At 55.8% G+C, this 24,187-nt stretch overlaps 1 protein-coding gene across 1 annotated transcript in view; it reads left to right on the forward strand.

Moving 5' to 3' along the window:
* The window catches only part of LOC133355972 (chromodomain-helicase-DNA-binding protein 7-like), a 109,197-nt gene that overhangs the window by 19,465 nt on the left and 65,545 nt on the right, over positions 1-24,187 (forward strand). The gene's annotated exons all lie outside the window — the stretch shown is intronic.

Consider the following 24,187-nt stretch of genomic DNA (forward strand, 5'->3'; position numbering starts at 1 on the left):
TTTTGTGTTTAGTTTTCTTTCCCCCGCACCTCCCGACGAGCACAGCTGGCTATGTACGGTGCGAAAGAAGTTCGACATACACACGTACCAGGCGAGGTAGTTAACGTCTCGCCACCGCGGCGTTCCTGAACAACTGTGGCGACAAGGCGCCTCCTTGCCCGACTCTTAATTAGCATTTTGTTATTCCCTCCATGTGTCGTCATTCCGTTTTTTAAAATAGTTTTTGCAAGTTCTAGATATTTTTTTAATTTATGTCTGGTGTTTGAAAGCTTAGTTCACTGCATCATTTTCCATCGAGTCATTCAGCCGCCTACAAAGACATTGGCATCGCGTGTCTGATTGATGGTCCGGCTGCAGAGAAACCTTTCTTAAACCTCAACGTTTTCTGATATTCTCTTGCTGATAACCTTGAGCGAACTGAAATGTGTAAAATGTTAAAAGCGAGTAAGTTGGTGATTGTCAAGACCAGTCGAGCAAAGGGAGGTGGGGTTTCATCCGAGGGCACGTCCGCTGCGGAGATGGAGCGATGATGGATCGTCACGTTGCCGTGAGAGATGGTGACGGCTTGTGGGGGGGAGGGGGGCCTTCATCCAGCAGTGGACTGGCCATGGCTGATGATGATGCTGACGATGAATGGATGAGCAATTGCTAATTAAAAAAAAAATCGGCATTGTTCATACGCGACGTGAGTCACGCACGGAGATGGACCTTCGGCGTCCGTGCAGCGCGAGGTCGCGGTAACCTGCCCTGCTCGTGTTCCATCTTCACATGTAGATGCGCGTGCCGCGTGTGTAGGTCTCTTGTGTGTGTGATGTTTGAATTGGTCCTGGGCCTCCCCTAGGTCGACTCGACCGTAAATGACTACCAGGTGCGGTGTGTAAACATCGGCACGAGTCCGTCGGGACAAAGGCAGGCGGGCGGTGTGGGTGTGTTGCTCGCAAACACCCCTCCCCCTCGAGTGCCGTTCCGGTCTTAATAGGCGCTCGCTAACAGCACTTTCCCCGAGAGTGTGAATGGCTATATTTGTCTTTATATAGTGGGGTACTTCTATAGTACGGCAGGATGGAAAAGCAACGGTTTTGAAAGTTTTTCTTCAACCAATCAAAAAGAATAATGCGTTGCGGGGGGTTACGCTTGGCGTTTTTATCCGGCACCTGAATGCGCCCGCCTATCCAGACGCGGTGCCAAGCAAGCGAGACGCGTGGAATTGCACGGTGGATGTGTGGTGAATGTTCAATGTTTGAAACCCCTTCATAGAAGGGCGACAGTCAAGAGGCCTCACAGAAGTCGTTCGTGTACTGCATTATGCAAAGTTGCGTTTAATGTTGCATTCGCATTGGGATGTTTGTAGTCTGCATTAGACACGCGGTTATGTGCGTGTGTGTACGCGCGGGCGGCCTCTCCCGTCACCTCCGACCGACGAACCTCCCAGGAGGTGACTTGGAGTGCACCTATCATGGCGCAAGATCTGCGGTGGATGGCTGCTGCTGCTGCTGTTGTTGTTGCTGCTGGTGCTGCTGTTGTTGCTGTTGCTGGTGCTGCTGCTGGTGCTGCTGTTGTTGTTGTTGCTGGTGATGCTGCTGCTGTTGTTGCTGGTGCTGCTGTTGATGGTGCTGCTGCTGTTGTTGTTGCTGGTGCTGTTGCTGCTGTTGTTGCTGGTGCTGCTGCTGTTGCTGGTGCTGCTGTTGTTGCTGGTGCTGTTGTTGTTGCTGGTGCTGCTGCTGTTGTTGCTGGTGCTGCTGCTGTTGCTAGTGCTGCTGTTGTTGCTGGTGCTGTTGTTGTTGCTGGTGCTGCTGCTGTTGTTGCTGGTGGTGCTGCTGTTGTTGCTGGTGCTGCTGCTGTTGTTGTTGTTGCTGCTGCTGTTGTTGTTGCTGCTGTTACTGCTGCTGTTGCTTCTGCTGTTGTTGTTGCTGCTTCTGCTGTTGTTGCTGCTGCTTCTGCTGTTGTTGTTGCTGCTGCTTCTGCTGTTGTTGTTGCTGCTGCTTCTGCTGTTGTTGCTGCTGCTGCTTCTGCTGTTGTTGTTGCTGCTGCTGTTGTTGCTGCTGCTTCTGCTGTTGATGTTGCTGCTGCTGCTTCTGCTGTTGTTGTTGTTGCTGCTGCTTCTGCTGTTGTTGTTGATGCTGCTGCTTCTGCTGTTGATGTTGCTGCTGCTGCTTCTGCTGTTGTTGTTGTTGCTGCTGCTTCTGCTGTTGTTGTTGTTGCTGCTGCTTCTGCTGTTGTTGTTGATGCTGCTGCTTCTGCTGTTGTTGTTGATGCTGCTGCTTCTGCTGTTGTTGTTGCTGCTGCTTCTGCTGCTGTTGCTGCTGCTGCTTCTGCTGTTGTTGTTGATGCTGCTGCTTCTGCTGTTGTTGTTGCTGCTGCTTCTGCTGATGTTGCTGCTGCTGCTTCTGCTGTTGTTGTTGATGCTGCTGCTTCTGCTGCTGCTGCTGCTTCTGCTGTTGTTGTTGCTGCTGCTTCTGCTGTTGTTGCTGCTGCTGCTTCTGCTGCTGTTGCTGCTGCTGCTTCTGCTGTTGTTGTTGCTGCTGCTGTTGTTGCTGCTGCTTCTGCTGTTGATGTTGCTGCTGCTGCTTCTGCTGTTGTTGTTGTTGCTGCTGCTTCTGCTGTTGTTGATGCTGCTGCTTCTGCTGTTGTTGATGCTGCTGCTTCTGCTGTTGTTGATGCTGCTGCTTCTGCTGTTGATGCTGCTGCTTTTGCTGTTGTTGCTGCTGCTTCTGCTGCTGTTGTTGCTGCTGCTTCTGCTGCTGTTGTTGCTGCTGCTTCTGCTGCTGTTGTTGCTGCTGCTTCTGCTGTTGTTGCTGCTGCTGCTTCTGCTGCTGTTGCTGCTGCTGCTTCTGCTGTTGTTGTTGCTGCTGCTGTTGTTGCTGCTGCTTCTGCTGTTGATGTTGCTGCTGCTGCTTCTGCTGTTGTTGTTGTTGCTGCTGCTTCTGCTGTTGTTGTTGATGCTGCTGCTTCTGCTGTTGTTGATGCTGCTGCTTCTGCTGTTGTTGATGCTGCTGCTTCTGCTGTTGATGCTGCTGCTTCTGTTGTTGTTGCTGCTGCTTCTGCTGCTGTTGTTGCTGCTGCTTCTGCTGCTGTTGTTGCTGCTGCTTCTGCTGCTGCTGTTGCTGCTGCTTCTGCTGCTGCTGTTGTTGTTGCTGCTGCTGCTTCTGTTGTTGCTGCTGCTGCTGCTTCTGTTGTTGCTGCTGCTGCTTCTGTTGTTGCTGCTGCTTCTGCTGTTGTTGCTGCTGCTTCTGCTGTTGTTGCTGCTGCTTCTGCTGTTGTTGCTGCTGCTTCTGCTGCTGTTGTTGCTGCTGCTTCTGCTGCTGTTGTTGCTGCTGCTGCTTCTGTTGTTGCTGCTGCTGCTTCTGTTGTTGCTGCTGCTGCTTCAGTTGTTGCTGCTGCTGCTTCAGTTGTTGCTGCTTCTGCTGTTGTTGTTGCTGCTTCTGCTGTTGTTGTTGCTGCTTCTGCTGTTGTTGTTGCTGCTTCTGCTGTTGTTGCTGCTGCTTCTGTTGCTGTTGTTGTTGCTGCTGCTTCTGCTGCTGTTGTTGCTGCTGCTTCTGCTGTTGTTGTTGCTGCTGCTGCTGCTGCTTCTGCTGTTGTTGTTGCTGCTGCTGCTGCTTCTGCTGCTGTTGTTGTTGCTGCTGCTGCTTCTGCTGTTGTTGTTGTTGTTGTGGTCACCGCAGCCTTTTGGTGCCAAACTCTCTCCCGCTCCTTGCATCACCCACTGGTTTTTAGCGTTGCCCGAGCGCAGAGGGCACGGAGAAATTTCATCCCGCGCCCTCCACTTGGCGGGATTTCTCTCGGGCCGACCCACTGCGGACGTGTTTGGGTTAAGTCCCTTCAGGTTTTTAGGGATGTACAAAGTAGAATCGATCGAGCTGAACCCTCCCCACGCTTCGTCGAACCGGGCACGGGCAGCAGCGGTGGAGGAGGAGGAGGAGGAGGAGGAGAAGACGCCTGAGCGAAACCGGTGAGCGCGATGGACCGAAGAAAACGGCGTTAAAAGGGTTAAAAATAGCGGGCGAAGGTTGTGTGCTTGTGCGGTGGATGAGTTGGGATTTGCTCGAAGGCTCTGCTGTAAAGCGGCTTGCTGGCTTCTCCTTTGCGGTGGATTTGCGGTGTCTCCCTTCCTGCCTCCCCCACTCCCTCCCAAATCCCTCCTCGCAGGCCTTCCTGCTCTTCACCCCCCTCCTCCTCCTTGCCACCCCACCCCGTCGTGCCCCCAATCCTTCACCCCAGCTCGCCCTTCCACCTCCCACCTTCCCCGCCCCACACACCCACCCAACTCCACTCTGGACAAATCTGCTGTAATGACCACGTTGGTGTGTGGGGATGGGGGGGCGGGTTTGGTGGTGGGGGGGTTCAGATGACTCGCTTTTGTCAGACAAAAGAATCCCCCCTTCCTCCTCCCCCCCCGCCTCTCTCCTCCTGCTGTTTGGCAGATTCCGCCGTGGAGAACAGCGGCCCGTGGTCTATCGGCAAACGTTGCTCTTGCCGCACGCGCGTGGACCCTACAGAGCCAACATGCAGTGTGCGCGCTCCCTTCCTTGTTCTGGTAACCCTTCAGAATTATTAAAGGAGAGCAAGCGGGCGCAGTGCTTTGCGAGCTGTGATCGCAATCCGACAAACCCGAGTTGGATTCCCGGCGAGCGTCATCTGAAACGTGATCCTGGGCCCCCCTCCCCTGCTCTTCGCCGTCGCCAGCTCCCATGACCGACAGGGCATCGTTTGAGGCCTTCATCCAGCAGTGGATCGGCAAAGGGACTGTAGGCTTGTGGTGTGTGTAGGTTATACGAGTGTAGGATGGAACGATACATCGGTTAATCGATTCGCATCGATTGGTCAGCTCATGGTAGCACACAACTGGATGGTGTGTGAAAGATGCTTCTATTCGAATTTGTTGTTGCGCTCAGTTGGGTTTCACGTGACCTCTGCAGCCACGAGAGGAGCTGCCGCTTCGCCGCGGCGTTCAAGAGAATCGATCCTCGGGTGGAATCGTGAGAATCCATCGATTTACCGGCAGGGGGGTGAATCGTCACGCCGCCAGTCACGAACAACCCACAATTTCGATATCTGAACGACCTCCAGAGAGAGAGTGAGAGAGAGAAACCATCAGCGGCAGATCCTCCAATTTCCCATGCTTGCCGGGCGGCGCGTTAATTTATCCTCCACGTGCTGGGCCGGGGCGATCCATCTCGGGTTTAGCCTCCCCGCCCACGTTAGGTGCGTCCAATACAGTTAATTGAATGATAGATGGCTGCCCATGCAAAACACTAAACATTTAACCTTGACGCTACGTGCCGCACACGCGCGCTTTGCAGTGCTGGTACGGGCGCCCCGGATTACGCTGGCTGGATCCGAACCGACGTACGTTACGTGACGATCAGTCGGGCGGGCAGGGCGAACAAACGTTACGGAGCAAATCACCCGAACGTTTATTTTAGAAGCCCGATGAAAAGGCCCGTCGAGCGAGGATCGCGGTGGCCTCTTTAGCGAGAAGGGGAAACCTGCGGGGGGGGGGGGGGGGGGGGTCTGAGCCCCACGAGCGCTGGTGGCCGTAGCAACAATGGGAACGAAGGGCCGGGGGGGGGGGGGTGAAGAAAACCCACCGGCGATGACAGCGGAGTGAGCGAAGCGCCGGGTCTGATTTCCCGTTGTTGAGTAAAAAAAAATAATGGGGGTTGGTGTTGGGCGGGGGGCAGCGGGGGATGGTATCCCTCCCAGCATCGCCCTTGACGGCCGGCGCTGGCTGCGGGCGGGCCCTGCTGTACTCCCAGAGTGCACTGCTGTAATTGACATGTGCATTGAATTGTGCCAGGATTTATTTGTCGACCCAGCGAGGGGTGGCGACGCGGCGCGAGCGCCGAGCGGCGCCCAATTCCGTCCTCCGGGGCTGGAATTCCCAACGAGCCGCTCGCCTGCACCCTCTCTCCCTCGCTCGCTCCTGCCTTCACACGTGTGCCGCGTTCGTTCACTCGCTCACTTGCTGCCCCCTCCTCACTTCGATCGCGCCCATCTTCATTCACCGCCTCGCTCCCTCACTCGCTCATTCCCTCGCTCTTAGATTCCTTCTCTTTTTCGTTCCCCGGTTTGATATTTCTTTCTTGAACTCGCTCTCCATCCTTGACTTGGTTGCCGACTCGTTCCCTCCCTCTCGTTTCCCTCATTCTCTCCCGCCATCGCTCGCTCACTCCTCTCATTTACTCCCTTGCTTCTTCCTTCAGTCGCTCCTTTGCTTTCTCCTTTTGTTCACTGCTCGCTCTTTCGCTCACTCCCTTGATCACACCGTCGCTCGCTCGCCAACTCATTTGCTCCGTTGCTCACTGCTGTGCTCGCTCATTCATTTGCTCGCCCCCCTCGCTCCGCCGCCTGCTGTCTGGGCCGGTTAGGCTCGGCGCGGTTCCCAGGGGACCTCCGTGGAGGGACAGGAAGTGGTTGTAGGTCACTGTTTGACACGGGTCCTGTCTTGCTGCTCGTGCCTATGTGCTCAGTGCATTGGGAATTTTCTGAGGATTGGGGTGGGGGGGTCCATAATGGCCAAGTCGCAGCACTGAAATGTCACTGCTGAGATCCTGGGTTAGGAATATGGATCTCACTAATCACTGACGTTTGCCCTGCCCGGGAATCGAAGTCGGGTCGGCGGACTAATAGCGCGGCCGCTCTCTAACTCCTGCGCCATTGCTCCAGCCGAAGTACACACGACCCTACTTAAAACACACACACGGTGGAACAACGGCATGCGAACGAACAGAACGAAACCCACATCTCAATTGCGATTCCTCTTAGCTTCCACACCAGGCTGCATCCTGCCAAGCGGAACGTCCACGGATCTCCTAAGGTCTCTGGCAGGGCAGGGGAGGGGTGGTAGAGGGGGGTGGGGGAGGGTAATGGGGGGAGGGGGGCAAGAGAGGAGGGGAGGGGGGCAGTGGGGCGAGGGTTGGGGGGGGGGTCGCTGTCTGTTCCTGTTTATCCGACTTCGCAAGATCTGTTCGGAACCCAGCTCACGCTCACCGCTCACCGCCCCGGCACGGGGCTAATTTGTCAGCCTTTGTCCCCCCCCCCAAGCCCCCCGCCAGCCCCCCCCTGCCGACAGCCCCCCTGTAACCCTTTCCCCAGCGCCACTGTCACTGCCACCTTTCAGCACCCATCGTCCACCCTTCAACCTACGCCCCCCTTCTCCACCCGCCCTCCCGAGAGGCCGCCCGCTCACTCCCTCCTCGTTCCATCCTGCGTCACGCGTTTACGAAATGTGTTGTGCTCGGCGCACGGAGCTGAACGTCGCCAGGCGCTCTCTTGCTGGGGCTTAATTCGTTTGCGGTAATTATTGCGTAGGAGTTGGGTGGGGAGCGGTGGGTGTTGTTGTTAAAAAGTAGAGAAGTCCGTACAATGGAGTTGGAGTAATGAGTGCCGTGTAACCCCGCAGACCCGTGCGAGTTATGGCATGGGCGTAACGAGCATTATTCAGCTTCTAAGCATCGCGGGCGAAGAATAAATAAATAAAAAATAATGTAATATGCTCGCGCCTCGCGATGTTCTGCGCTTCAACGTGCGTGCCGATTGAATGCCAAATTTAGTTGAGCCGCGCTTCCCTTGCCAGGGTTTAGAGGACACCAGCGTCGCTGGCCGCTGGTTAATCCGGGGGTCCCAGATCCAAGCGGAGAAAAAAGTTTGGGACGAGCAGAGGCTGCACGACTCGGGACCTAAGCCGCGTGCACGTGTTTGTGCGTGTGTGTGCTTGTGTGTGCGTGCGCTTGTGCGTGTGTGTGTGCGCTTGTGCGTGTGTGTGCGTGCCCGTGGGGAGCGGTAGTGTAGAGGTTAGCGCGCTGCGCTATGAACCCGGTGACCCGGGTTAGATTCCCGCTCATGGCCAACACCAGTCACGATTATCTGAACCGGTCCTGGGCCTCCACTAGGTCGACTAGGCCTCAAATGAGTACCTGGTGCGGTGTAAACATTGCCACTTGGGAGACATAGGCAGTCGGGCGTGGTGCTGGCCACCCACCCCCTCGTGTACCGTGCCGGCCTTTATAGGTGCTCGCTTAACAGCACTTGCTCCTACAGTCTGTTAAGGCTATATGGGGGATCTTTGTGTGTGTGTTGGGGGGAGCGGTGATGCTAGTTTGAGTCCCGCCTCACGGCTACCGTCGGTGACAAATATCTGAACTGGTCCTTGTCCTCCCGTATGTCCACTCAGCCAAGTGACAGCACCAGCCCCAAGATGTATGTATGTAAGAGCCTCTATAGGATACGCGTGGTGGTGGTGGTGTGGGGGCTGTGGTGGGATCTTTGTCTTTGTGTGCGCGCGCGTGTCGACATGCCCGACGAGAAACCCGCACAAAAACTCGCTGCAGCAAAATCCTCGTGGTTACACTTCTCTGTTGGCTCTCGAGCTCGCCCCCCGCTCCTTCTCGCGTGAAACTAAACTGTCGAGGCACAGCGCTGGCAGCAGTGCACAAAGCGCAACCCAATAAGAACTCCCACGGCGCCCGCTACCGCGCGTGGCGCCGCGCGCGCGGCATCCGCAGCCAAACCCCCACGCCGCTCGTTTTTCTCTCGCTTCCATATACCCCCCCTATGCTCGGGAGGGGGGATCGTTGTGGGTGGGGGGGGGGGGCGAGCTCGGGGAACCTCGCCAGCTCCGGGCGCGTGTGCGGCTTCTGTGTTGCCTCTCTCCGCTTGACAAATTGCGCAGCTGGGAAACGCCGCTGCTCGCGCTCGTGCCGGCACCGCGGGCGCCGCCGCGATCGCGTTCAACTTTCTGCCAAAGAAAGTACGGCGGTCCGTTTTTTTCACTTAAATTTTTTCCCCCTCTTACTTTCTTCCTCTAAACATAATGCCGCTGCAGCGTTACTCAATCGAAAGCCTTCTGCGGCGTCGTGTTTTGTGGTGAGTTGGCCGCGGGCCGGCTTGGCCCGAGCCATACGCATTGGGGAGACGCGGAGAAACGCTTCCTGGCGTTGCTGCTGCTACCCCCCCCCTTCCACCGCCGCATCTGGTGGTGGTGGTGGCTGCTTCGACGGCATCGGCTCGTAATCGCTCGGTGTGAAAGCCCGGTGGTGGAGGTGTGTGTGGGCGCGAGCGGCTGTCATTGTTGCTAGGACTAGGCAAAAATAATTAGGTGGCAACAATGCCTTTATTTAGACTCAGGTGCGAGCGTGTTGACACGTGTCCCCGTGTTTTCGCGAGAGCGACCTCACTTCCGCCGTGACAATCGGAGGGCCTCTCAAGTGTTTGGTGGTGCCAAAATCCGTTCCGCCGCCGCTGCTCTGCATCATTTGGCGATGTTTAAATTTGGAATTGAGGGCAGTGTGACCGAATCTCTTGCACACAATGCGTCCGATGTCATCGGAGCTCGTAAGCTAAGCAGGGCTGAGCCTGGATCGTGCTCGGGACAGGAGACCCCACCAGTTAGATTACGGTTTGTGCTACACGAATGCTGAACGAATACATTGAGGTCATGCTCATCACACACAAAGTGCTCGCCACAGATGGGGCACAGTACCTTGATGATCTCGTCAAGGAGCATAAACCATCATCACGCAAACTCTGGTCATCCTGGCTAGCCATCGAACAAAGACGCTTTCAGATGCGCCTCTGCGGCTGTTTGGAATGCTCTTCCTTCTGATATTAGGAGGCCACTGGAGCTTATGCACTTTTTAATCATCTAGATTGAAAACTCATTCCTTTAGAATGGCTTTTTGGGTTTTTAGTTTGTCCTTTCCCCTACACCTCCGATTAGCACGGTTGGCTACGTACGGTTTGAAATAATTCAACATTCCTACATTTTGGCAGACTATACCTTGTTGACGCACACCGCTTTCATAGCCTTGCACTAATCTGTTCTTGCGCCGTGCCCAACGTGTTTCAGGAGCTCGATGCCAATGTCGAGGTCTGCTGCTCGCCACGACGGGAGGAGAGAGTTTGTGTAGTTTTGCCGTTCCTCTTTTGAAGCAGCGCAGACTGTAGTAGTATCCTGTAGGGTCCATAGTTTGCGTTGCATTGCCACAATCGCACGACTGTGGCTCGTGTGCGTTTACTTGTCCAATTATGGAGCTGTTGCAGTGCACAGAGGCCTGCTGTTGATGTTCCCATGCAGTTGCTGGTTCCACCAGCGGTGTCTTCGGGGAGGAGGAATGTTAAAAGTGGTGTGCGATGTTTGTTTGGGTCTCGAATGAGGTGAGGCTTCCACTATAAAAATGCCGACCGCAATGAATAATTTTTCTGAAGCATTTTCTTGAGCATTTGAGACTCGGTCTCCTCGCTGCTTTGAACTTAACATCGAGGTGTATTCGGAGCTCCGAATCTGACTTCCTGCACGTGTTTGATGGGATGTTAAGAGAGCCAGCTAGGGTGCTAATTGCTTTGACCTGTGATATATTACGTTCACCCGTGTGTCCAACCTTCTGAAAACTGATTCTTGTATCACTCGCCACTGGTGATAGCCGTGGCCAGGAATCTAACGGTGTGCCAACCACGGCTCCACCGCTGCATGCCTTGTGAGAGAGAGAGAGAATTGATGTCGGTCCAGGTGTGTGTGGTGCATCGTAGAGCGGTAGTGCTGCGGTTAGCACGCTGCGCCACAAACCTCGCGACCCAAGTTTGATTCCCGCTCTTGGCCAACACCGGTGACTATTATCTGAACTGGTCCTGGGCCTCCCCTAGATCGACTCCGCCTCAAGTGAAATACCTAGTGCGAGATGCTCGCTAACAGAACTTGCTCCAACAGTCTTTTGAGGCTATACGGGGGGATATGTTCTTTTCTTTGTTTGGTGTATCGTAGATCCAGCAGCAGCAGCAGCGTTCTCCGAATCTCGCGCGGACGCTTGGTGTGTGTGGCGTGCGGGGATTACTGAGGCCCCGTTATTGAGGTTTCCAGGTGCTCGAATTGGATTTGAGTAAACGAGTTGATCCGCAACATCAACTGCGATGCATCCACTGCTGGATGAAGGCCTCCTCAAGCTGTCTCCATCACTCACAGTCCTGCAAACACAACGACAAAAAAACCGATAAACGATGGGAAGGTTGCGCATTCAACTCTGTCCCATCCATCCCTCTGGGGTCGATTCAATGAATCCAAACTTTTGGCGGACGTCAACCGTCGTTGGCCTGTGGATGGCTCGATCCCCGTCATGGGGATGTGGAATTTCCACCACCGGCTCTTACAGGGCCGTACGTAGAAAATGAGCACCAATGAGCCTCGATGCTCGTCGGACCAGGGAAATTGCTTTGGCTTTGAATGCGTGTGCGTACAAGCTTTAACGAGCGTGTCTGTGCATGTCCAGCCCTTTTGTCCACTCCGCTGCTGGATGAGCCCCCCCCTCCGCTGCCCGAGCCGTCGACAACTCTCATGGCGCTGCGATGCAATAAACTGCACCGTTGCTGCGATGAGAGAGCCGTGAGTGGGCAGTCCCCCCCCCTCCTCCTCCTCGGCTATTGACGGCGGAGGGCAGATGGATCCGGCTGCCCCCCCCCCCCCCCGTGTTTGCCTCCGTGAAAGCCGACCCCGAGCTCGCCTTCCTCACTTCCGGTTCCTCCCTCCCCCTCGGTGCGAAATTCAAAACTCTTGATCTGGAGGGAAATCCTCTGCCTTGGCAGCGCCGTGCGGGGCAGCCTGCACCGGGCGAGGTGGGGGGGGTGACTGGGGAGGTGGGGGGAGGAGGGAATCCCCCCCCCCTCCCCGCGGCTCGCGTCCCACTTGCGCCGCCCTACGTCACGACGCTTGGACGCAGTTTCAGTTCCCCCCCCCCCCCCCCGACTTGAGCGACTGCCAGGGGCCGGGGTGCCACGCGTGTGCGAGGAGCGGTGGTGTTGTGGTTAGCGCACTGGGCCACGAACCCGGCCACCCGGGTTCGATTCCCGCTCACGGCCACCACCCAGTGACGATTATTTGAACCGCTCCTGGGCCTCCCCCCTAGGGTCGCGGTTTAGAGGACGTCAGCGTCGCGTGGCGCTGCCGTTAATCCGGCGGTCCCCAGATCCAAGCGGAGAACAACGTTTGGGGGCGAGCAGAGGCTGCACGACTCGGGACCTAAGCCGCGTGGGGAGCGGTGGTGTAGTGGTTAGCGCATTGGGCTATGAACCCGGCGATCCGGGTTCGATTCCCGCTCACAGTCAACACCCAGTGACGATTATTTGAACCGATTCTGGGCCTCCCCTAGGTCGACTCGGCCTCAAATGAGTACCAGGTGCGGTGTAAACATTGCCACTGGGGAGACAAAGGCGGTCGGGCGTGTTGCTGGCCACCCCCCCCCCCCTCCTCGTGTACCGTTCCGGCCTTCATTGGTGCTACTCGCTAACGGCACTTGCCCCAGTCTCTGAAGGCTTCACGGGGAATCTTTGTTTTGTGTGCTGCGTGTGCTGCGTGTGCTGCGTTGCGCCACCGCACCGCAGGGGGCACCCCCCAATTCACAGGGAAATTAAACCGACTCGCTCCTTCACTGCAGCACGCATCTCGCTCACTCCAGCACGCTCGCTCACCTGCTCGCTTACTCGTTGGCTCATTCACCCCCCCCCACATCGCTCGCTCACTGTCACCTGATCGTCCCCTCCTTGCTCGCAGGGCAGGTGGCTGTGGGCCAATTGTATGTGCGGCCCTTTTGCCCATCAAGTGCTGGACGGGCGATGGCCTTTATTTGGTTCGACGGAGACGACAAACGTTGCTCGCAACACGAGCTGTGAAAAAACAAAACGCGACAACGGGCGGGTTGTCGTGAATTGTTCCGTGCGTCGTGATGTGAATCGTTCGGGTGCGTCGTTAACGCGAAGTGCTACGTGCTTCGTCTAATTGCGTTGTTAGCGCGCCCACGAGCTGCTCTCGTGCGAGCAGGCGAGGGAGGTGGCGCCCCTCCTGCTTTTGTCCCGTCTTGTTCGCACACTCGGAGCTGTCGGGGTAGGGTGGGACAGGGTAAGATGTCTGGGGTGGGTGGGTTGGTAGGACAGCGTGGGTGGGTGGGTTGGTGGGGTAGGTAGGATGGGTAGGGGGTGGGTTGGTGGGGTGGGTAGTATGAGTTGGTTTAGGTGTGGTAGGGTCGGGTGAGTCGGTGTAGTGGGTAAGGTGGGGTGTAGTGGGTCGTGTAGGGTGGGGTGTCGTGGGTAGTAGGCTGGGTGTCGTGGGTAGGGTGGTTGTAGTGGGGTGTAGTGGGTAGGGTGCTTGTAGTGGGGTGTAGTGGGTAGTCGGGTGGGTGTCGTGGGTCGTGCTTGCCGCCTGTAAACGACGATGGATGACGTCCGTAAGCCCGGGCTGCTAAACGGGTTTTGATGTAAACACAATTGATTTTTTTAAACGAGAAATTTGTGGAATTCCAAAAACCTGACATATGCAGATGTTTGAGCGTGGTTCTTTCGAAATGCGACCGTTGAAAAAAAACCGATGGGAATTTAAAGGGTTATACAGTTCCATCAGAGTTTCTGTAGGGGTGATGACGTATTAAATATTGTATTGTAACTAGAGGGGCAATGATGCATCGATTCATGGATTGACATTGATACTCAAGTTCACAGCGCATTGTGTTTTTAACAATCTGTCATCCATGTTGGGCGTGAGTGTTTGTGCTTGCGGGTGGTTAGCGCTACACTGTGCTACAAATTCGACAGCCCGAGTTAAATTTCCGCTCACGGCCAACACCAGTGACGATTATCTGAACCGGTCCTGGGCCTCCGCTACGTCGACTAAGCCTCAAATGAGTACCTGGTGCGGTGTGTAAACATCGCCGCTCCGGAGACAAAGGCGGCCGGGCTTGGTGTTGGCCACCAACCCCCTCGTGTGCCGTGCCGGCCTTCATCGGTGCTACTCGCTAACATCACTTGCCCCAACAGTCTGTTAAGGCTCTCTTTGTCTTTGTGGTGTGGTAGTGTAGTGGCAAACGCACTCCACAATGAACCCAACAACCCGAGTATAATTCCTGCCCACGGCCAACATCTGCAAATATTCGAACCAAGTCCTGGGCTTCCCTTAGGTCAACTCCGCCATAAATGAGTAACCCGGTGCAATGTGTAAGCATCACCTCTGGGGAGATGAAGGCGGTCGGTAGTAGTGCTGGTCAGCTAACTTCTGTCGGCGTTCGTCGATGCTCACCGACAGCACTTGTCCCAACAGTCTTGAGGCGATGGGGGGAGGGGTGGGAGTGCATCTTTGTTTGTGTGTTTGTGGGGAGCGGTGGCGTGGGTAGTGCTCAGCAGATTGCTAAGAACCCCTGCAAACCTGGCTTTGATTTCCGGCCATGGCTAACCACGGTGGAGAGTGACCCCTGACCTCGTCCAAGGGCCCCCCACCCCTAGGTCGACTCGGCTACAAATGAGTACCTGATGCGGTGGTGCGTAAACATCGGCACTCGGGAAACAGACAGCCGCGGTGTGGTGCCGACCACACCACCTCCTCGCTAGCAGGATCTTGGTGTTTCTGTTTGGGTGAGCGTGCTGATGTGTGTATTCTAGGGTGTGTGTGGTTGTATGATATTTGGTGCGTGTTAGGTGGTGTGCGTCTGGGTTTGTCTTTGTATGCTTCGGATGCATTGTGTTGTTTGGGTGTATGTGTGGGGAACGGTGGTGCAGCGGTTAGCTCAGTGCTACAAACCCGGCCACCCCAGTTACTTTTGTGCTCGTGGCCAGCATCAGTGATGAATATCTGAATTTGGTCCTGATCTTCCCCTATGTCGACTCGCCCTGAAATGAGTACCTGGTGCGGTGTGTGAACATCGCCACTGGGGAGACAAAGGCGACCAGGCGTGGTGCTGGCCACCCACCCCCTCGTGTACCGTGCCGGCCTTTATAGGTGCTCGCTAACAGCACTTGCCCCAAGAGTCCGTGAAGGTTATACGGGGGATCTTCATCTTTGAGTGTGTGCTCACATGTTCTCTGGTTTAGCATGCGCTGTGGGCGTGATGGGCTCGGGGTGTGTGTGTTAGTGTACAGTGTATGAGTGAGCGTGTGCAACACAGAGGCCGTCTGGTTAGCGATGCGATGCTTTGGGGTGGGGGGGGCGTGATGGGTTAGGGGGTGGGTGGCGCGCTGATGAAAGTGGTTTGCGAGGCACGTATCCGACATGTAAGCCCCTAAAGCTGCGCTTCGCCAAATTAAGTGCAATTACCAAATTAATGCGATGGGAAACTCGTGACCCACCCCAGCTGAGACCCCCCCCCACCACCATCACCTCCCCCCCCATACGGTAGCTCGGTTCAATCCCGCGTAAGGATCCGAGTCCTTTGACCCCCTCCCTCCCATCGCTCTCTCAGCAGCAGTCGGCGATGCCTCCACGTCCATCCAATCGCTGGAGCGCAGTGCACAGAAGGGTTTTTTTGTATTCAGGGCCGGTTCTCAAGGCTGGCCCCTTCTTCCTTTGCCGTGTCCTGAAAGTGGCGTGCGGTGGTTGGAATTTTAACCAGTTTGATTCCTGTCGTTTGCTTTTGCTCGGCGTCGTTGCGATGGGACAAAGAGTGTTCCTCTTGGAACTCTCTTGGCAATAGGTGTGTCAACCCCCATGTGTTCAGAGAAAGCCCCCCCCCCCCCCTCCCGTGGAGAGAAATATCGCAGGAATATCTTCAGAGAAGCGATTGCTTATGCTTTACACGGGGGGGGGGGGGGGGGGGGGACAAACGCTGCACTTTCCCATGTGCCCCGATGTTGGGATGTCTCTCGCACGACGGTCAAACTGGTGTCTTGTTTTTATTCTTAGGCCTGGAATTTAGCCAAAGAGGTGACCAAAGAAAATGCTATTCTGGGCTCTTTGTTCATTCATCGGTGATGAGGCCCAGACCAACTTTCTTTCATGCGAGATCCCAGCAGAGTGGCAACTCGGTCGCCTGTGTAAGTCTGTCTTTGTGAGGCTATTTCTGTGTCTCCGTGTGTCCACATGAGTCTGTGTGTGTCTCTCTGAAAGTGGTAACTTAGTCTCTACGTCTGTGTGTCTGCGAGTCTCCGTGTCTTTACAAGAGTCTGTCTCTCTGAAAGTGTTATCTCGGTCTGTGTAAGTATGTGTTGTTTGTGTGTCTGTGCGAGTCTCCGTGTGTCTCTCTGCAAGTCATTGGTGATCAGACTGACACCATCAACCAGCTTCTCATGATATCACAGTGGAATGGCAAATCCGTCAGTCTACTGTGAGTTTGTGCATTGTCTGTGCGAGTCTCCTTGTCTCTACATGAGTGTTTCTATGAAAGTGGTAACTCGGTCTCTGTAAGTCCTTGTTGTCTGTGTGAGTCTCTCTGTGAGTCTGTGTCTCTGCGTGAGTCTCCGTGTCTACATTCGTCGGTGTGCGTCTCCCTGCAAGTCGTTTGGCGATCAGGCTGACACACCATCAACCGACTTCACTTGAGATCGCGATTGAATCCACAGCTGTGCAACCGAAGACCCAGACTCGAACCCAGCGTCGTCGGTGGCGCCGACTCTGCGTCCCTGACCACCCCTCCTGTCCGTCCCCCCCCCCCCCAAGGCCACCTGGCCGCCTCGTCAGCCCCACGGGTGCGGCGGGGAGGGAGCTTCAGCCAGGCCTCGGCTACCCCCCCCCCCCCCGGGGTTTCCGCGGGAAGGCCCCGTGACCTACTAACCCCCAGCGCTGCCCGCCGCCACGGGGAAAGGAAGCTGTTGGGACGGGGAAGGAGGCCTCTGCTGCCTGGAGGAGTGGGGGGCGGCATGGGTTGGGGGGGGTGACAACTGCTCTAAATTATGCATAAATCTCCTGGGGTGTGTGGGAGAGTGGGGGGCAGCCCGGGGTGGGTGGGTGTTGTGGTGGTGGTGGTGGTGGGGGTAGGGGTGGGAATGCGGTCAATGTATGAAGCGCACTAAGTGCTGTGCCTCGTTTTAAATTATAAAATGGAGGCCGTGGTGTTTGTTTTTGTTTTGGGTTCTCCCCCACGCCTCGCGTGGTGAGTGGCGGCTGCTGCTGCTGTTGTTTTCGAGAGCGGCGATTGTGTTATCGATTTCACTTTAAAAAAACAAAAAAACATTTTCTTTTAAAGTTACGGCCCGTGTGGTGAGTCGTGCTTGGGGGGGTGCCGGGGGGGGGGGCGGGTGGAGATGGGGGGGGGGCAGCAAGTCACGGATGGACAGAGTAGCGGAGCGGCGGTGGTGGTCAGCCGGTCGTAGGGGCCCCGTTTAAGCATTTCCATCGTGTGCCCCCCCCTCCACCGCCACCCCCTCCGTTAATTGGAAAAGCATGGCAGGGGCGCGGGGGTCTCGTTGTGAAGAGGCTCTGGGGGGGGGGGGGCGGCAGGGTGTGGGGGCTCGCTGCTGCTGCCGCCGCTTGCTGGAGGTCGTAGCAGCTTGCTGGATTGCCCCCGCCCGCCCTCTCCAGCCCTCCCCGCCCGCCCGCCCGCCCTCCCTCCCCAGCCCTCCGTGGTGAGTGCCCGGTGTTGACTCGCACAGCGTGGAGTAGTGGCGCTCGTGCCCCCCCCCCACCACCCCCTCCCCTCCCCCGGCTTGATGCAGAGAGAAATCAGAGCATCTCGTGAACCGTGGTGCGAGTGGTGCCTCTTAACCGGCTGTGACCGGTTTCTGGACCCCCAACCCCCCTCCTCCTACCACCCCCCTCCTGCCTCCCTCCCCCTCCACCCCCACTTCAGCTCCCATCTCCCTCCCCCTCAATCGGAGCTTCCCTCCCCCTCCCCTGCTCTCCTCTTGCCACCACCACCTCCCCCACCACTGCCACTACCGTCGCCACCACTTCTCCCACCACTCCCTCCTCCCATCCCGTTTGCTCTATTTACATCATAATCAGCAGTAACTGCTCCCCCTTTCTCGCCCGGCCATTGGCCGGTTTCCAAGTAGCAGGTACCCTATAGGAACGCGCGCCTCGATGTGGTGTGTGGGGGAAGGGGGAGAGTTGGGGTGGAGTGGGTGGGTGGAGAGAGGCAGGCAGAGAGAGAGGAGCTTACAGGAGAGAGACGGGGGCGGGAGGGGAGTATGTGTGTGTGTGACAGGGCGCGTTCAGGCAGGCAGGCGCAGTGGGAGGAGGAGAAGGAGGGGCTCCGGGTGGTTGTTTGCGATGACCACATCTGATTACAGATAACCCGATTTTCGGTTGGTGGCTTAGCTCTGCGGCCAGGCCCGACCGGACGAGACTCCAGCGTCATCACGAGGACCCTAACAACCCCATCCAGGGGTGGGGCCCCGACTCAGGGGTGGGTGGGCTGGGTGGGGTGGGTGGGCTGGGTGGACCCCCCCCATGGGTGGACCCCAGTGGGCCCCCCCCACCACGCGTCCGCACCACCAAGGTCCCCCTGCGTTTACCCAGAAGCGCACGGGTACGGGCCTGGGCCCTTGCCCACCGGCAGGGTCAGCGCAGGTCACAGCAGGATCTCTCGTCGCTAGCGGCGATCGGCCCTTTTCCGTGTGCCGCTGCTGGATGGCGGCGCCGCTACTGGGATGATGTCCGGCGCCGCGGTGGGGCGCGGAGGAGTAACCGCTGGCTCGCTCGCGGCCACCCCGTTCGCCGGGTGTAGAGGTCGCTGCTGTCTGCTCCCTGCCGTGGCTGCCGTGGCGGAGCTACCCACCACCGTGGCTTGGAGATGTTGACTACCTCGCCTGGTTTACAGGATGTCGTGGGCTCGATCGCGAGCCCCAAGCCTGCTGTATATGTGCAAGTTTGCATGCTCTCTCTCCCCTCCACATTTATAAAAACGCCTTTAGAGTATTTGGCTGCTGTAAATTTCCACGTGATCCGCCACTTCGTTTAGTTTTCATTTGTGACCAGGTCCCTCCTGAAAAAGAGCAATAATATAGCTCAGTGGGCCTTACCTTGTAAAATCAAAATAGTTAAGTAGTTTAGGATGGCGGTGATGGTGGTGACGGCGGTGATGGTTAATAATTAGACTGAGTTGCTTTTGACACGGAGTGCCCTACTCGACTCCGCGTTACATTGCAGCTCATCTCAAACACGTGAAAGGGCCCCCCCCGCCTCAAATTGGCAGCTGTCCCCGCGTGGCACAAGGTGACTCGGCACCTGGCCTGTACGTGGGGCATTAGTCTGCCTGAAGGGGACGATGATTGCTGCTATGTGTAATTCCAGTTGAGTAGCGTGCGTGTAATTTTCTGATTTGGAACATTTGAGTGTGTGTGTCTTGGTTTGGTGTGTTTCTGTGTTCAATGCACGCGATCTGATTGTGCATTTGTGTGTGAGGTGAGCACCTGGATCTCTCCGTGTGTGTTTTGCCTGTGTGCAGTACACTGTGGCTGCCTGTCTTTGTGTTGGTGTGTGGTGTTTAGTATGTGTGCTTGTGCCTTCGTGTGGTCAGTGTGCGTCTTTGTGTACGTTTCTGTGTGTCCGAGTGTCTTTATATTGTGTGGTGTATGTTTGTGACTGTCGTTGAGCTTGAGTGTCTGTTCTGGTCTACTGTGTGTGTGTTTGTCTGTATCTGAGTACCTTTGTGTCTGTGTGTGTATCCGAGCGGGTCAATGTCTTGAGTATCTATGTGTACATGTGTCTGTTTCTGTTTGTCTTTGTGTGTGGTGTATGCACATATCTGTTTTATCCTTGTGTGTCGTGTGTGTGAATTTGTGTGCATCTGTGTGTCGTGTGTGTGAATTTGTGTGCATCTGTGAGTGTCGGTGTGTCTGAGCGTTCGTGTGCATCTGTTAGTGTCTGTTAGTTTGTGTTGGTGAGTGTCGGTCTCTGTCTGAGTGTCGCTATGTGTGTGTGTGTGTCTCTGAGTGCCAGTCTGTCCGAGTGGCATGAGAGTCGGTCGGTGTGTGTCGGTGAGTGTCATGTGTGTCTGTGAGTGAGTGTCTGTGATGTCGTGTGAGTGTCTGTGTCGTGTGTGTGTCTGTGAGCGTGCGTTTTTGGGTGGGGTGCATACATCATGCAATGCGCGCGCGTCCCAACATCTCATCCCCGTGACTTCCAACTCCGCCATCACTCTGCGAACGTACGGACCGACCGGCCAACAAACCGAATTCCCTGTCATCGACCACGACAGCTACAGGGATAATAACAATAACGACAACAGCAGCAGTAACAATAATAATAATAATGGCAATAATAAATTTTAATTGCGTATGAAATGGAGCGTAGGGGAATGGCCGTTATCGATCGCAGCCGCGATGGAGCCATTGATTGGACCGGACTTGGCGATATGAGCAACACGAGCACGATCCGCGACATCCCGGCCTTTCGGACCCGCGCCGATCAGCGCCGATCGGCGCTCGCTCATCGTCCCTGGCGGGCACGGCGGGCGCCACCGTGAAAAAGCCGTCACCGGGGAGCCGGCTGCGACGCCGATATTAATAAATCGGCGCCGTCGTCGCTTGCAGTGCTGCCGTCCTCCCGCTGTCCGTGCACTTGCGCCGATCATTTTTAAATCGTAAACATTTTTTTCCTCCTTGGGTAATGGCGACGCTTTGCGTTGATTAATTATGCAGGCGGCTCCTGTTTGCTGCTGCTGCTGCTTGTTGTTTCCGCTGCGATGAAGGTAAGGGACCATGCGGATGTGGCGCTGGACTTGATGTTCTGTGTGGATACCGGGGGTCTGTGTGTGTAGACTGGGGGGTCTGTGTGGAGGGTGAGGGTCTGTGGCTGATTAAGATCTGTGTGGATACTGGGGGTTGGTGTGGATGGTAAGGGTCTGTCTAGACACTGAGGGTCTGTGTGTGGATACCAGGGGTCTGTGTGGACAGTGAGGGTCTGTGTGTGGATACTGGGGATCTGTGTGTGGATACTGGGGGGGGGGGTCTGTATTAATGGTGGGGTTACCGTGGATGGTCAGGGTGGTGCTGATCCGTTTATGAATGGGGGGGGGGGGATAATCTGTGGGTAAAACAAAACAGTTTTGTTGTCTTCCTGCGTCGGAAGTGTCACACGAATATCAAACTCAACGTATTCGTTACCAGCACTGCCTGATGGATGCAAACTATGAAAGGGGTGATGTTTCGGTTGATGGCCCTTCTTCATAGCGCAGAGGTCCGTGGGTTCAGCGCTCGTGTGGGGTGTGGCTGAGATCATTGGTCCCATTTGCCAAAGACGTCCGGCCTGTGGGAATCGACTTTTAAACTCCCGTTAATTAATCTCCGTTTTCGATTCCGCTCTCGCCGCCGCCTCTGCCACCGTCGATTGCGAGCGGGTCGTGCACGCGCGCGTGAGAGGGGGCCGCGGGATTGATTTTCCCTGTCCCGACCGGGGGAGCGGAAGTGTCGTACAAAGCAAAAAATACTTCCAAGTTTTTTTTGGCGAAGTGGCAAATTTGTGCAGGGGATCCCATCCTCCTCCTGAAGATGAGTTTTGAGACTCGAGGCGAGAGCCTTTCTTGAGCAGGGGGGGCCATGGAGATCGGTGGTCGATCCTTGCCGTCGGAAGGTTGAAAGCGTGTCCGTCTGTGACACGGGTGGGGGGTGGCGCCACAATCGTTCTCGTAGCGATGGTCTCATCTCCATGAGACGTTAGTTTGGCATCGTGTTTGCCGCATAGGGACTTTGCGTTTTCGGAGGAAGCCGGCCGCGTCGTTGAAAAAAGGTTGTTGACTGCAACTCGGGAGACAAAACAAAGCCAGAGCGAGAATAATTCGGCAATAACCGCGTTATAGCGCGCACCGCGCTGCAAACGATCTCCTCCCCCCCCACGCCCCTCGTTCACGACGAGCGTAGCTGCAGGAAACGCATCACCCTCCTGTCAGTTTGTGCGTCCGTCAGCCGCTCCCCGCGCGTTTCGATCGTAAGCGCCGCCAAACACTGTCGTCGTTTTATCACGCCGTACTACACTGTACTATATTGTACAGTACACTAATATACAACTGTATGGTGAATGCTGTGCACATGCACCCGTGTGTGTCGGTGGTGACGGTAGTAGTACAACTTTGTTGTACGACCCGGAGACCCCGGTACCCGTGCAAGTTTCTCTGCGACATGGCGATGGTGCGTTCATGTTTGGATTGTCCTTTAAAAGCGGGACTCGTGAACGCCCCCTGATCTGTAGCGGTGAGAACTCCGCAAGCGGTTCGTCACACCGAGGTTGTACCCGCAGTTGCAAATGCGTGACCGCAGTTTCCCATCGCGGCCACCGGTCAGCTTTCACGTTGCCTCAATCGGACGCTTGGGCAATGTCGTCGGGCAGCGCTCGGGATTCCATGCCCTACGCATTATTCTTCTTCCCTGTTTATGACAACAATAAAAACGACTAAACTATTAAAGCTAAACTTTTTTTTTTACAATGTAAGGCCCCACTGAGCTGTGCAGAGCTCTTTTTCAGAAGTGACCTGCCTAGCACAAATGATAGCTCAACGAAGCGGCTTATCATCACGTGGATATTTATAGCAGCCAAATAATCTAAACGTGTGACGTTGATTCTAAATGTGGAGAGAAAAATGAAAGGAACCGGAGAAAAATCCACGTGACCACGGGCAGAGAGAGAGAGACAAACATCTCCTCCAAATATACAGGTGTCAGGGTCGGGATTGAACCCGTGACCTCTTGCATACCAGGCGAGAGAGATAACATCTCGCCACCATCGCGCTCCACCGGCGTCGGGTGGGCGGTTGGCGCGCGCTCGTCTCCCCCCCCCCCCCCCCCCCGGGCAAGGAGACGATGCGAACGCGCCCCGGGTTCGTACACAATCCACGGGGCGACGCGTGAGTGGGATTCAGCCGTGAGCTTCAGAACCGCGGCGGTCGTGGCACCAAGAGCCGGAGTGGGGAAGTCGCTGAGTGTGGATGAAGCAGCTCTGTGGTCTCCGTTTCCTCTTGTCCTCGGGAGCGATTATTAATAATTTCTGCCCGTGCGCTCGTTTTGATTGACCGCACGATGCTGATGAGCGCCTGCTTCGGCGCGAAGTTTTTTGCGAGTTCCTCCATTTGGGTCGGCGCGGTTTATTTTCTCATGCTTGCATTTGTGTTTTAAATTAGCGCCTTCAAGATTTCACGGTCGAAAGCGTTCACGCGGTGGCTCTGTTTTGTCCCTCCGTCCGCAAAGTAGGGGGTAACTGGGACTTGCTACAGCATAAGCTCCACGATCTGGCACCCGTGGGGAATGGAGGTGTGCCGGTTAATCAGATTACAGCGGTTATCCGAGAGTCATACTTGCATAAAACTTTCAAGAAAGAAACTTAAGCCTACATTCTAACTGTGCCATAACAAATCATTGACTGTTTTACAGAGGTCACTTTTAGAGCATTCTAAGTTGATTGTAGAGAGCAGTGGGGCCGTTCAGAGTGTACAAACTGCCACTCGCGCCACCACTCGGCAGCGTCCTGAAGATCCCGTAAACAACAACGGATCTACGATAAACGCACGGCAAGGTGCCAGATGGCCGTCGGAATTTTTCCGGATACGTGAAGGAAGACTTGTATTGCCGTCTGACAGATGCCCGTTAATAGGGCGTTCCGGATGGTTGAGTGCCGGATGACGGAGCTTTTGCTGAAAGGGTTGAGCAATACTTTGGCGATCACTTTAAAAAAAACAACACCCGTTATATATGGATAAGCCTGTGGAGCCTAGGTGACGATGTCATTCAGTGTGACATCAGCAGTCTACGTTACTACATGCGAGCGTCTCTTATGCCGATGACAGCATCTTGTGACTTCATCTCATTGTGTTGCTCGGAATTTGACATCCTAATTAAAACACTTCCGAGGATAAGCGTGTGTTGGAGGAAGGGGGAGGGTGTTACGGAATCTGTGCACTTGTACGATTTTCCTTCCCCGGCTTTTACCGCCAGCTGAGCGATTCCTCTCTCGTCCCTCGTAAACGGCAACGCCAAGCCGGGGGTTGCGGGGGTGGGGTGGCAGCGCGCCGCCCGTGTCCTGGACGCACGGCGGAGTTGCGTGTGTCCACATGAAAATCGGCACGAATATAATCGGCACTTGCCTACGGCCGGCACCGGCTGTCCCGTCGACCACACCGCCCCCCACTCCCCCGCCCGCCTCCACCTCCTGTGAAGCGCAAACCGGCACACCCCGTGGTGCGTGGTCTTTGTCGGGCAGGTGGATCCTGTGCTGCAGGGCGAGTGCGGTGAACTCGGTGCGCTGGGGTGGCCGTCGCGGCGTGTTGCCCCGCGCGTCGTCGGGTGGTGGTGGTTACCCATCTTGTGGCTCTCCGTGTCTGTGTCAAAGTGTGTGGTGTTTGTGTCTTTCTCTGTGTATCCGTGTTTGTGCGTGTGTCTATCCGTTAATGTGCAGATCTGTGTTTTCTGTGTGTCCTGCTCGTCCTCGTGCCTGCCCGTGTGCGTGCGCCTCGGTGCCCATGTGCGAGTGTGCGTGTTTCTGTGTGCGTGTGCTCACGTGCGTTTCTCTGCCTCT

This window comes from Lethenteron reissneri, chromosome 52 (assembly GCF_015708825.2).
Source record: "Lethenteron reissneri isolate LAM-NWPU_2019-01 chromosome 52, ASM1570882v1, whole genome shotgun sequence".
NCBI lineage: Eukaryota > Metazoa > Chordata > Hyperoartia > Petromyzontiformes > Petromyzontidae > Lethenteron > Lethenteron reissneri.